The 12,584-nt window shown below is 54.4% G+C and overlaps 1 long non-coding RNA gene and 1 other non-coding gene across 3 annotated transcripts in view; both read right to left on the minus strand.

Moving 5' to 3' along the window:
• The window catches only part of LOC127041585 (uncharacterized), a 593,788-nt gene that overhangs the window by 550,063 nt on the left and 31,141 nt on the right, over positions 1-12,584 (minus strand). The gene's annotated exons all lie outside the window — the stretch shown is intronic.
• On the minus strand, positions 5,105-5,176 carry TRNAQ-CUG (transfer RNA glutamine (anticodon CUG)). Its single transcript has one exon. It is a non-coding gene; the product is annotated as a tRNA-Gln (tRNA).

The raw sequence follows: 12,584 nt of genomic DNA on the forward strand, positions 1-12,584 counted from the left end.
AGGTCACAATATACATATGCTAACTTTGCCTTAGCTTAACATACAGGATATGGCCTGTAGGTTCTTGTAAGTCATGTGTCTCAGTTCCCTAATCATTTTTATTGCCCTCTTCTGGACTCTCTCCAGTTTGTCCACATCCCTTCTCATGTGGGTCCCAACCCCAAAAGTACTCACATTTTACCCCATTGGCCCCAAAATGCCGTCTTTTAATATGTAAATAGGGTGCTGCCATGGTCAAGTCACTCCCGAGCTCTCCAGTGGAGCCTGCTGGCGGAGAACAAGGTGAATATTAGCCAGGATGTCACTCAGTCAAATCCCTGTGCTCCCCGTAGGTGGTATTGGAAAGCTCCAAGATGGCTCATTTCCCTTTCTCTCATTAGCTTCAGGCCTCAGGGTTACAAATGCACAAACTAGTTGGGATTCTCCCCTGGCCTCAGGGTGTGGGGCTGCTCTGAGGGGATGGACTTGCACACTTGGGATATTAGTGCAAAGTTACAGTTTCAATTTCTCTTAGAGAAATTGGAGGGCAATTTATATTTGGTACAAATCTTATTTAGTGAAAGGAAAGCTGCAGTGACAGCCCGGCTACTGGGGTGCAAAACACCTTCCTCCTGGGAGACACAAGAAGTTAGAAATAGAAATTTACATGGTTTGTTCCAGTGTTGGTACAGGTTTAATTTTGCTTCTGTGTAGGTTTGTTTCAGGCTGTGACCATTTTGGTTTATTGGGTTGTTTTGGTTTTTTTAGTTGGAATGAAGCTTTTAATTGACATTTGCTGGATTGAAATGGCTGACTTGAAACACTAGTTTTGACATAGTTCTGCATATTTTATTACGATTTGACCAGTATTCAAGGATTCAATTCCTTTATAGGAGGTTTTAGTGGTCATGCTTATTTATTTGATGTTATTTTATCATTCTGCTGTAGCAGACTTTTTTGATAAAATGTTGAAATTATTAATTTACAGCATTTGTTAGTTTTTATTTTTACAAACAAAGTTTTTCTTAATGTTTGGGTTTTAAATTAAGCCTTGTTTTTGGTTTCAATTTTTCATTTAGGTTTTGGTTACTGATGGGATCTTTAAGAGAACTTTGGATTCAGTACTAATATTTGGACAGATTTAGAATATTTAAAGTAAACCCTGTTTACTATTTTATTTTAATAAAGTTTGTATTGCTGTAAACCCTAGCCAGGGGAAGAGGAGATGAGCCTGGCCTTTAACTGAGAAGGAACAGAGGCATGGCCCCCGTGAAGGGTGAGGCCAGGTGATGGGGGGCATAGCTCCCCAATTTTTTTGTCTAGCCCATCTCAGGCCTGGTCAACACTACGCTGTTAAACTGATTTTAACAGCGTTAAATTGATTTAACGCTGCACCCGTCCACACTACACTGCTCTTTATATCAATTTAAAGGTCTCTTTAAATCGATTTCTGTACTCCTACAAAACGAGAGGAGTAATGCTAAAATCGATATTACTATATCGGATTAGGATTAGTGTGGACGCAAATTGACGTTATTGGCCTCATTATTTTACAGTAGCTACCCACAGTGCACCGCTCCAGAAATCGACGCTAGCCTCGGACCATGGATGCACACCACCGAATTCATGTGCCTAGTGTGGAGGCTCACAATCGACTTTATAATATCTGTTTATAAAATCGGTTTAAGCTAATTCGAATTTATCCTGTAGTGTAGATGTAGCCTCAGTCCCCCACTAAAGGAGAAGAGTCTGATGCCACCCCTGCTGGTCACTGAGTGTCACTGCTGCTCCATGGAAAACATGCTCTGTGCCTTACCCAGATTGGTGGGAAACACATTCTGTGCCATACCGTAACTGGTCCGTGGGTGTCACTGCTCATAGAGCGCAGACAGACGCTGAGCATTACACCACCTGACCAGTGGGTGTCACTGCTGTATCAAGGGAAACACCTTCTGTGCATTACTCTGACTGCCCACTGGGTGTCACTGCTGCGCCAAGGGAGACATAAGAACGGCCAGACTGGTTCAGATGCAAAGTCCATCTAGCCCAGTATCCTCCTGTCTTCTGACAGTGGCCAGTGCCAGGTGCCCCAGAGGGAATGAATAGAGCAGGGAATCATCAAGTGATCCATCCCCTATTGCCCATTCCCAGCTTCTGGCAAACAGAGGCTACAGGCAGAATCCCTGCCCACCCTGGCTAATAGCCCTTGATGGACCTATCCACTGTAAACTTATCTAGTTCTTTTTTGAACCCTGTTTTAGTCTTGGCCTTCACAACATGCTCTTGCAAGGAGTTCCACAGGTTAACTATGCAACTGCCCTGAGTTTACCCCTCCCTCCCCTGGCCAAGTTGTACATGGAAAAGAGGATGAGGATGAGGACAGCCATGATGTGTCTATCAGTTGCTGGTGCCTCAGTTTCCTCTAGGCAGCAGTGCTGCAGGCTCCTTTGGTCTGTGCCCATGCAACTGTGTCTGAGGAAGGAGGAGTAGAGGCTCATGCTTCCCAGCCCCACACCCCACCCCTAGCAGCTGGGGAATCCAGGCCAAATTTAACCCTGGTAGCTGGGCCGGGATTAGCCTGGGCTGGGGTAGGGCTGGGGAGGAATTGGGAGGGAGACAGACGCACCTGCTGTGAGGGAAGATCCTCCCATTCCCTGCCAACTCCCTTCAGTCCTTGCAGCACAGCACCCCCTAGCATTTCTTTCTCTGTCATGGGAACTGTCTGCTGCTTGCTTCTCCCTTAGCATCATCTCTCCCCATCCTGGATCACTGGCATTGCCCATCCTGTGCAAACAAGCAGGCCCCAGTGTGCCCTGTGGCACTGCCCTGCAATTGTGGGGGCAGCTGTTGGATGGAGCCATATCAAAATATGGGAGTGGGCAAGGCTGGGGACCAGGACTCCTGGGTTCTCCCCTCAAATGTGGGAGGGGAGTGGAGATTAGGGGGTAGAGTGGGGGAGGGGCAGGGCTGGGATCCAGGGATACTGCTTTTTCTGGTTTTCTCCACCTACTGCAGCTGCCTTGGTCCTTTCAATGTGTTTCTTGTTCCATATTCATTTGCTGACTTGTGTAACTCACCCCAGAGGTAGCTGCATCTCAGTGTTGGGTGAGGCACACTTGGCTGCATCACCTCCTAACCACATCTCTCTCCCACTTCGGGTGACCCTGCAGCACTCAGCAAACATCCACAAGATCATGGGGCACTTTGAGCATTGGGCTGGCAGGGGCCAGGCGCCCAGCCCTCCCTCCAGAGAATGGGACCCAGCACTCCCTACTTTTTACAGGGATTAAAAAGGGGCAAAGGGGGGCAAATCAGAGGAGTGGGTGGCCAGGGTCTGAGCAGGGGTTGGAAATTGACTGGTCAGGGGGTCAAGCAGCTGGAGGCAGAGTTAGGAGAGAGACTGAAGGCAAAGTCAGGGAGGGGGGAAGGAGCCGGAGTTAAGCCCAGAGGGAGGCGCTACCAGAGGGTTAAACCCTGGCACAGGCAGGGGCAGAGGGGTAACAGTGATCCCGGTGGGCTGAGACTCCAGTGTTTGCAAACATGGGTGGGGGGAGCAGAGGGCTTTTTTATTTCCCCTCTCACAGGCAGCACCTCTCAGCATGGGCTTCCCAGGGCTGGGCTCTTAAAGGCACAGGCATCCCACTGCCTAGACACTGCAGCTCCTCTCTGATGTAACCAACTGAGGTGCTGCAGTAGGAGACTCAATTCAGTGAAACTGGGCATTCCCTATACGCCCCCCAATCAGGGGGCTGTGCACCCCCTTCCCGAATTTCCCCAACACCCCCTCCCTCAGTGGTCAGGTAGTTACATGCAGTGCTGCCAATGTTGTCATTGGTTGCAAATTTGAATGGAAATAGAAACGTTAACACACACTTTAAAAGCAGATACAACATATGAAAACTACTTGTACCTGAAAAAGTAAAATAGGTATGGAAAGTATGGACAAAGCCAGGTTTCCTCACCCAGCTGTTGTGTTTGCTGACAATGTCGGTGCATTGGCTTCGGCAGTGTTGGCCAACCTTAGAATTTCAAATGATGATTTGTAAGCGAGGTGTGAATGAGCTCTCCCCTGGCCGCTACTGATGACCAGGGTTGAGAGGAGGCTTTGGGACTAGACTGTATTTACATGAACTCACCTACACTGCTGAGGTTTCCAGCAGACAGAGCTGGGCTGCCTCTGCTCTAGGTGCCCGGAGGAGGGAAGGTGTGTTGGGCTCCAGCCTGAGAGTCTTCCTCCTGCCAAGCCCTGACTATTAATCCCAGCCCTGTCACTCCTTTCTTCAAGCGCCATATGGGCCAGAGGAAAAGTGTGGTAGGAAGCAAAAGGGCCAAGCTTGTGAACATCAGGTGCAGCAGCAAGAATCCCAACTATCAGGGTAACAAGTTCTAGAGCCCTAACCCATTGTGGCCATCCCAGCCAAAGACCTGGCTCTAGGAGGTGTGAGACACCCAGCAGGAGGGGAAAGATTCACGCTTACACAGCTTTAGACAGGGAAGTTAAGCTCTGGGGTGTTACCATAAGCATCGGTGGCAAGTTTGTAGAAATTTTGGTGGTGCCCAGAACCTGCCCCCAAACTCCACCCCCACCTGCCTAAGGCTCTGGGAGGGGATTTAGGCAGGAGGTCTGGGCTTCAGATCCTGGGCTGGGGATTAGGGTGCAGGAGGGGTGCAGGGTTTAGGATGGAGTTTGGGTGCAGGCTCCGGCAGGGTTGAGAGGTGCAGGCTCTGGGGGTGGGAAGGAGTGCACCCTCTGGGAGGGAGCATAGGGCTGAGGATGAGGGATTCATGATGCAGGAGGGGCTCAGGACTGGGGCAGAGTATCAGGGTTCAGAGGGAGCTCAGGGTTGGGGGTGTTGGAGAGGCTCAGGGCAGCCTGCACTAGGACTCTGGGGCAGCAGTTCTGCCAGGAATCCCTCTACTTCAGCATCAGGAGCAGGCAGGAGACAGGCCCCTGCTGCTTTTTGTCAGGCAGGGACGCACCACAGCAGGGGGAGGGGTGCCAGGGCCCAGGGGAAGAGACCCAACTCCAAATATTGCTGGAACAGGGCCCCCAGCCCTGAATATTCCTGGAGCCTGAGCACCGCAAATGTATATAACCTGCTGCCTATGACCACAAGCCAACACAAGGTCCCACTGAGATTTGAACTCAGATTACAGGATTCAGAGTCCTGAGTGCTGCCCATTACACCATGGGACCAGCTTGTGCTGCTTTCTCTGCACATCGGTGACCCTCATGGGTTGCTTGTGTAAGGGGGCTCTTGGCCCTTTACTGAAACTTAGTGTGTGTGTTTGAGGGGCAGCGAATTGGTTGGCTAGTTCCCAGCACCAATAGAAGGGGGAAGGATCAATGGTAAATCAGGACCCTGAGACTGACAGTGGGGAGAGGCCAAAGCTCCAAGTTAGCCGCACTGACAGGCCAGGCAGTGTAATGAGAGAGTCATCAGGCCAGGGGGTCCCATCCTCCATGTGAGCTGGAACTGCCTGGGCGAGAGTGGGGCAGAGCTAAGGAGAGAGCAGGAGCCCGAGAAGAGCCGGGGAGCAGAGCTGTGCAGGTGTAGTGCCAGAAACTGCTGCATGTAGGAATTTGCAACCTGTAGCAGTTACTGATACCTGAGGTTGTTCTTATTTGCTGACTTGTCCTAATTGGCTAAAACTTGACAGTGGTTTCTCTAGCAAAGGCCAGTCCCTGGCCCCTTGGTCCAGACTTCCTCCTTCATATCAGGCTAGGGTGCCCAGATGTCAAAGATGAAATATTGGGATGTGGGGGGCGGAGCAAAAAAAAAAAAGCCAGAGGGCCCACCTGCCGCCAAGCGGAAGTGGCACAGCCCCATCTCCAACTAATTCTTGGCTCCAACCTCCGCTACACCCCTAGCTCCCCCATCCCCTCACTCCTGGGCCCAGCCTGGGCTCCGAGCTCTGCAGCCGAGCCATGATCTGGGCCCCTCCTGCAGCTCCCGGGCAGGGGGTGAATCAGGCAGCTCCTGGCAGGAGCGTGTCCGCCCCACTTGTGTCTCCGCCCCCCGCCCACCTGGGCCCTGCCTGCTCCGTGCTGCCCCCAGCCCCACTGCGCTGCCCCGCAGGCTGCAGGGCTGAAGCAGCTTCTGCGCTGCGCTCCGGGCCATGGCCATGGCCCGTGTGCAAACCTGCGGGGGAGGGGCACTGCCTTCCCTCTCCAGGTCTGCAAGGGGACTGGGCAGCGGCCGTTCCTGCGGGGGTGGGGCACTGGGTTCCCTCCCAGCTCTGCGAGGGGACTGGGGAGCGACGTTCCTGGGTGGGCGGGGCGCTGAGGGCCCTCAGAGCTCTGCGGGGGGAGTGGGGAGCAGTCGTTCCTGCGGGAGCGGGGCACTGGGTTCCCTCCCCAGCTATGCCAGGGAACTGGGGAGCGGCCGTTCCTGCGGGGGCGGGGCACTGCCTTCCTCTGCGAGGGGACAGTGGAGACACCATTCCAGCGGGGACGGGCCACTGCTTTACTCTCCACCTCTGCCAGGAGACTTTGGAGAGGCTGTTCCAAAGGGGGTGGGGCGCTGCCTTCCCTCCCCAGCTCTGCCAGAGGACTGGGCAGCAGCAGTTTGAGCAGGGGCAGGGCACTTGGTTGTCTCCCCGGCTCTGCGAGGGGACTTGAGAGCGGCCGTTCCTGGGCGCGTGGAGCGCTAGGTTCCTTCCTAGCTCTGCGACGGGAGTGGGGAGCAGCCGTTACTGTGCGGGTAGGGCACTGGGTTCCCTCCCCAGCTCTGCCAGGGGACTGGGGATCGGCCGTTCCTGCGGGGGTGGAGCGCTGCGTTCCCCTCCCAGCTCCGCCAGGGGACTGGGGAGTGACCGTTCGTGCCAGCGCGGGGCTTCCCTCCCCAGCTCTGGGAGGGGCCTGCGGAGTGGCAGTTCCAGTAAGGGCGGGGCGCTGGCTTCCCTCCCCAGCTCTGAGAGGGGCTTCGGGTGTGGCCGCTCAATCGGGGGCAGGGTGCTGGCTTCCCTCCCCAGCTGTGGGAGAGGCCTGGGGAGTGGCGGTTCGAGTGGGGGCAGGCAGCGAGCTCCTTGCTTTAGTCACAGACTCAGAGCCAGCGTGAGCCCCCTCTCCGGTGTGCAGGGGGGGTGGGGAGCATCTCTCCCTCCTGGGGACCTTCACCCAGGTCCCACAGCCCCTCATCATCTGCGGCTGCACCACCACAGTTCTCTCTGTCCCAGGGTCTCTCCACCCCATGCATGTTTCCCCACTGACCCTTGGGCGGCCCCCTATGTCTCTCTGCTCCACCATCCCCAGTCCATGCTGCTGCTGCTTCTCCTGCAGCTTTTCCTCAGGCTCTTGCTCTCACGATCCTCTCGCACTCTCAGGCTCTGCTCCCATCCCATATGTCTTCGATCCCCTGATGGGGAACCCGATCGTGAAAACCATCGTCTGGTTGGGGACCAGACTCTTGGGGATGTCTGGCTGCTGCTCCAGCTGCTCCCAGATACTTTTGTAGCCCCATCTGGGTCAGGAATCTGCTCCTCAGACGTGTCCTTCTTTTCCCACTCACGATTAACTGTGCCTTGGTGAACTTCCCCGTGCGTAACCCTCTTTGTGCACAGGATCACAATGTCCTTCTCAAGGAGATGGTGATAGGCCATCACTTCACCGTTCCCAAGAGGCTCTGGACTGACAGGCCTGTGTGCTCTTGGCTCCCCTGTGGTTTCCAGGAACAACCCCTGGTGTGCCAGCCCTTCTCGTGGTCACCACTTCTTTGCGAGGGTCGAGCTGCAGACTCCTCCGCCCCTGGGACTGCTCCTGCCATCCCCAGGGGAACCCTGCTACTGCAAAAATCCTCTCTCCCAGGGCAGAGCGGCAAGCTCCTCCACCGCTGAGACTGCTGGCTGCAATCCTCAGGGGGACTCTGTTACTCCAACAGTCCTTCTCGCTGGTCACACATTCCCAGAGGTTAACCGCTCCCTGAAACCGTCCCTCTCTAAGCCTTCAGCACGCCTGGTTCTCATTATCCCTCCTTTGTTTTACTGCTCCCCAGTCACTTACTGCAAGCAGCACCATTCACAGGGTGCAGTACATCCCACCTCTGCCACCAGTTGTCACGGAGACCATGGGCGATGCTCTGGAACTGCTCCCCACAAAACCAGTCAGGACTTTGAGGAGCCTCCTCTCCCTTGGAGCAGAAGTTTTTAGGGCAAGAAGCTCACACGTCTTCACCTCCTGGGTCTCTCCTTGGAGCATTAAGCATCCTCTGACCCTCCGTGCGCTTCCCTCAGCGAGTCCACCCAGGCAGGGTCCATTCTGGGGGGGTATCAATGTTCTTTCCCCACTTTGAACTTTAGCGTCCAAGAAGTGGGGACCTGCATGATCACTTTTAATCTTTATTACCAGCTTAAATTTGGTACGCTGCCACCAACCAAAAATATGGTGTTTGGCACACTTCCTGTTCCCCCAAAGCCTTCCCTGGGGAACCCAAGACCCAAACCCCTTGGATCTGAACACAAGGAGAAATTAGCCTTCCCTCCCCTCTTTTTCCCCCCAGACTTTCCCCTCCCTGGGTTATCCTGAGAGGCTACACTGATCCAAACTCCTTGGATCTTAAAACAAACAGGAATTAACCTCCCCCCCCCCCCCGTCCTTTACCCCCCACCAATCTCTGGTGCGTTCAGACCCAATCCCCTTGGGTCTTTAAACAAGGAAAAAAATCAATCAGGTTCTTAAAATAGAAAGCTTTTAATTAAAGAAATTAGCTCTGTAAAATCAGGATGGAAAATGTTTTACAAGGTATTCAGATTTATATAGCCTAGAGGGACCTCCCCACCCGCTTAGCCTGAGAGTCAAAGTTACAGCAAACAGAGGTAAAAATCCTTCCAGCAAAAGACACATTTACAAGTAAAGAAAACAATCATAAGATTGATCCATGTTTCCTGGCTATAATTACTACTTTGAAACATGAAAGACTGATTCAGAAAGATTGGAGAAAACCTGGTTGCACGTCTGGTCCCTCTTAGCCCCAAGAGCGAACAAAGAACAAAACAAACAGCACAACAAAGACTTCCCTCCACCAAGATTTGAAAGTATCTTCTCCCCAGATTGGTCCTCTGGTCAGGTGTCAGCCAGGTTCACTGAGCTTCTTAACCCTTTACAGGTAAAAGAGACATTAACCCTTAACCATCTGTTTATGACAGGAGGGAAGCCAGCGTCCCCGTCCCCCCACCCCCCGCTGGAACCACCACTCTCCAGGCCCTTCCCAGAGCTGGGAATGGAAGTCTGCGCCCTGCCCCCACTGGAACTGCCCCTCCCCTGTATCCTCCCAGAGTTGGGTCGGGAACCCAGCACCCCTCCCCCACTCGATCGGCCACTCCCCTGTCCCCTCCGAGAGCTGGCGAGGGAACACACCACCCCACCCCCGCTGGAACGGCCACTCCCGAGTCCCCTGACACAGCTAAGGAGGGAAGGCAGCGCCCCGCCCCGGCAGGAACGGCCGCTACCTAGTACCCTTACAGAGCTGGGGAGGGAACCCAGAGCACAGACTCCGCAGGAATGGCTGCTCCCAAGTCCCGTCGCAGGGCAGAGGAGGGAACACAGCACCACGCCCCCTAAGGAAAGGACGCTCCCCAGTCCCCTGACAGAGCTGGGGAGGGAAGAAAGCGCCCCGCCCCCGCATGAACATCCGCTCCCCAGTGGCCTTGCAGATCTGTGGAGGGAAAGCAGCGCCCCTCCCCCGCTGGAACGGCCACTCACCAGTCCACTGGCAGAGCTGAGGAAGGAACCCAAGGCCTCGCCCCCGCAGGAACGGCCGCTTCCCGGTCCCCTCGCAGAGCTGGGGAAGGAAGGCAGCGCCTCGCCCCCGCAGGAACGGCCGCTCCCCAGTGTTGGTATCACTAGGCATAAATCTAAGCCTTAGTGAACCAAAGCTCCTCCATGTTGAACTCTACTTGATCTAGAAAGCTAGCAGCTGTGAAATGAAATGTGTAACAGTAAGTTATCAGTTGCAGCACAGCTAAAACCGGTCTAAAGCAGTAGTGATAAGGCCTGTGCACCTTTAGCAGAAGGACAAGGTAACTTGCAGAAGGAAAACTTACTAACGAGCTGCCGTGGCCAAGATTACATAATGCACCTGCGCTTACCTAATTGGTACGGGGAGGAAGGAGGAGGAGGAGGGTGGAGGAAGAAAGAAGAAAGAGAAAAAAAAAAGTATAAAAGGGGAAAAGCTGCTTGTGTAGTGGTGCATGATTTGAGACGTTCGTCTCCTTGCACCACTTTGAGTTCCCAATAAACTTTGCTTGCTTCTCCACCCTGGTGTGTGTTCATTGGCACTTCACACTCTGGGCAACGAACCACTGTTGCTTGCCTTGGGCACCCTCTGTGTCGGCAACAGAAGTCATCTCCCCGACCCTTATAACAGTTCAAAAGGCGAAAACCCAGTAGATTCCTGGGGTACCTCCCTATACGCAAACAGCAGGTGAGGTAAGTACTTGTCCCAGTCCTGCGGATGCTGGTTCATAAATGTTTTTAGCATCATCTTCAGCGTCTCGTTGAATCTTTCCACCAACCCATTGGACTGGGGGTGATACGCTGAGGCCTGGCTGTGCCGGATCCAACATTTCTCCCACAAGCACCGGAGCAGGGTCGACATGAAGTTGGACCCCTGGTCCGTTAAGACTTCCTTGGGGAACCCCACCCGTCTGAAAATGGTCAGCAGCGCATCTGCCACGGTGTCTGCTTCAATAGAGGACAAGGCCACCGCCTCGAGGTAGCGAGTGGCGAAATCTACCACCAGAATGAGGGATTTTTCTGCAACTCAGCCTGGAACTCAGCAGCTGAGACAGGGATGGAGACATGCTCTCTCTCTAGCTGGCTTGTTCTGAGGCCGCAGCCTTTCTGAGCCGTGTCCCTGGGTGTTCTCCTTGGGACGGGATTCTCCCTATTACCTCTTTGGGAGGTCCCAGAATGAGACTCTCTCTGCATTGCTGTGGGCCTGTTCCTTTGGGACTCCTCCCTGCCACCTCCCGACCGGATCTTCACAAACTCATTGGCCAGCCGCCCTGTATGTTACGGGTCCTCTGGTTTTTGGTCCCTCAACCACAGCCTCAGGTCGGATGGGTACTGCTCATACAGTTGCTCCAGTCCTAGCAGTTTAACCAGGTCCCCCTTCATCTGGGCCCCACTGGCCCACTTGCTGGTTTATCACTCCATGCGGATGGCTAGTAGCAGGTATGAGACCTCAGGGGTTTTATATTGACCCCGGAAACTCTCTCGGTATATCTCAGGAGTCAACCTGAACCCGCACAGCAGGGCCTGTTTGAAAAGTTTGTAGTTCCCTTTCTCAGCATCTCCCAATTGGCGGTACAATGCCATGGCCTTGGGGTCCTGTAAGGGAGTGAGAACTTGGAGCCTGTCCGCAGGATCTACCTGGTGCAGCTCGCAGGCCATCTCAGAGGCAACCAGGAAGTCATCCATGTCCTCCCCCTCCTTACGCTGAGCCAGAATGCACCTACCAAAGCTCCGCGCAGTCCTGGGCCCCCCTCACTCCTTGCAGTTGGGGGCCCCGCTGTTCCTCAGCCTAGCCAGTTCTAGCTCATACTGACGCTGTTATTCTTCATATTCCCTCTTTTTCACTTTTTCCTCCTGTTTTTGCTGTCTTTGTCTCTCTTCATGTTCTCTCTGTCGCTCACGATCCTCCAGCTCTCTCAGTTTTAGCTCTCTCTCCCATTCCAGCTGCTTCTGCTCCACGGATGCCGAGCGTCGCCGGGACGATCCCCTGCTGGAGGGCGAGCTTTGCTGGGAGGATCCTCTGCTGGCCGGGGGTGTCACGGTGCCCTTGGTATACGCTGGGCTCCTCCTGACCCTTCCCCTAGGCATAGGAAGGGGGGGTCTCGGGAAGCCCTCAGCCGCCGGCTGACCACTCCCAGTGGGGACAGACACTGGTGTCTGTGCTGCATCTATCAGGCTCCTTCCCTCAGAGACAGTGATCAGTTCATTCAAGTGATCTCCCTCCTCCAGCCGGGCAATCAGCTGGTCTTCTGTGAGCCTCCCTCTGCGCAGCCCCCTCTGCTTGCACAGCCCAACCAGGTCGCACTTGCGCCACTTGGCATAAGTCTTCCTGCTGGCCACTCCCAGGCCGGGGTGCTCACTGCTTCCCACGGTTTCCAGGGAGACCCCTAGTGCACCAGCCCTTCTTGAGGTCACCACCCATCTGCCAGGGTTGATCTGCAGACTCCTCCACCCCTGGGACCGCTCACTGCAATCCCCCGGGGGAACCTGTTACTGCAAAAGTCCTTCTCTCTGGTTACACACTCCCAGGGCTTAATCACCCCTACAATCGTCCCTTCGTTTTACTGCTCCCCAGTCACTTACTGCAGGAAGCGTCGTCCATGGAGTGCAGTAGATCCCGCTCCTGCCACCAGTTGTCACAGAGTGTGGGGAAGTCCGGCCCTGCACTCCTCTTCCTGGGACTCACAGTGACTCTCAGCCAGCCAGTAAAACAGATGGTTTATTGGACAACAGGAATGCAGGTGACAGCAGAGCTTGTAGGCACGACCAGGACCCCTCAATCTGGTCCTTCTGGGGGTTCAGAGGGTTTTGTCCCCAGCTTGGGATTCCCTGAATTCCAACCACCCAGCGTAAAACTGAAACTACCCAAACC

This window comes from Gopherus flavomarginatus (genome assembly GCF_025201925.1).
Source record: "Gopherus flavomarginatus isolate rGopFla2 chromosome 13 unlocalized genomic scaffold, rGopFla2.mat.asm SUPER_13_unloc_3, whole genome shotgun sequence".
NCBI lineage: Eukaryota > Metazoa > Chordata > Testudines > Testudinidae > Gopherus > Gopherus flavomarginatus.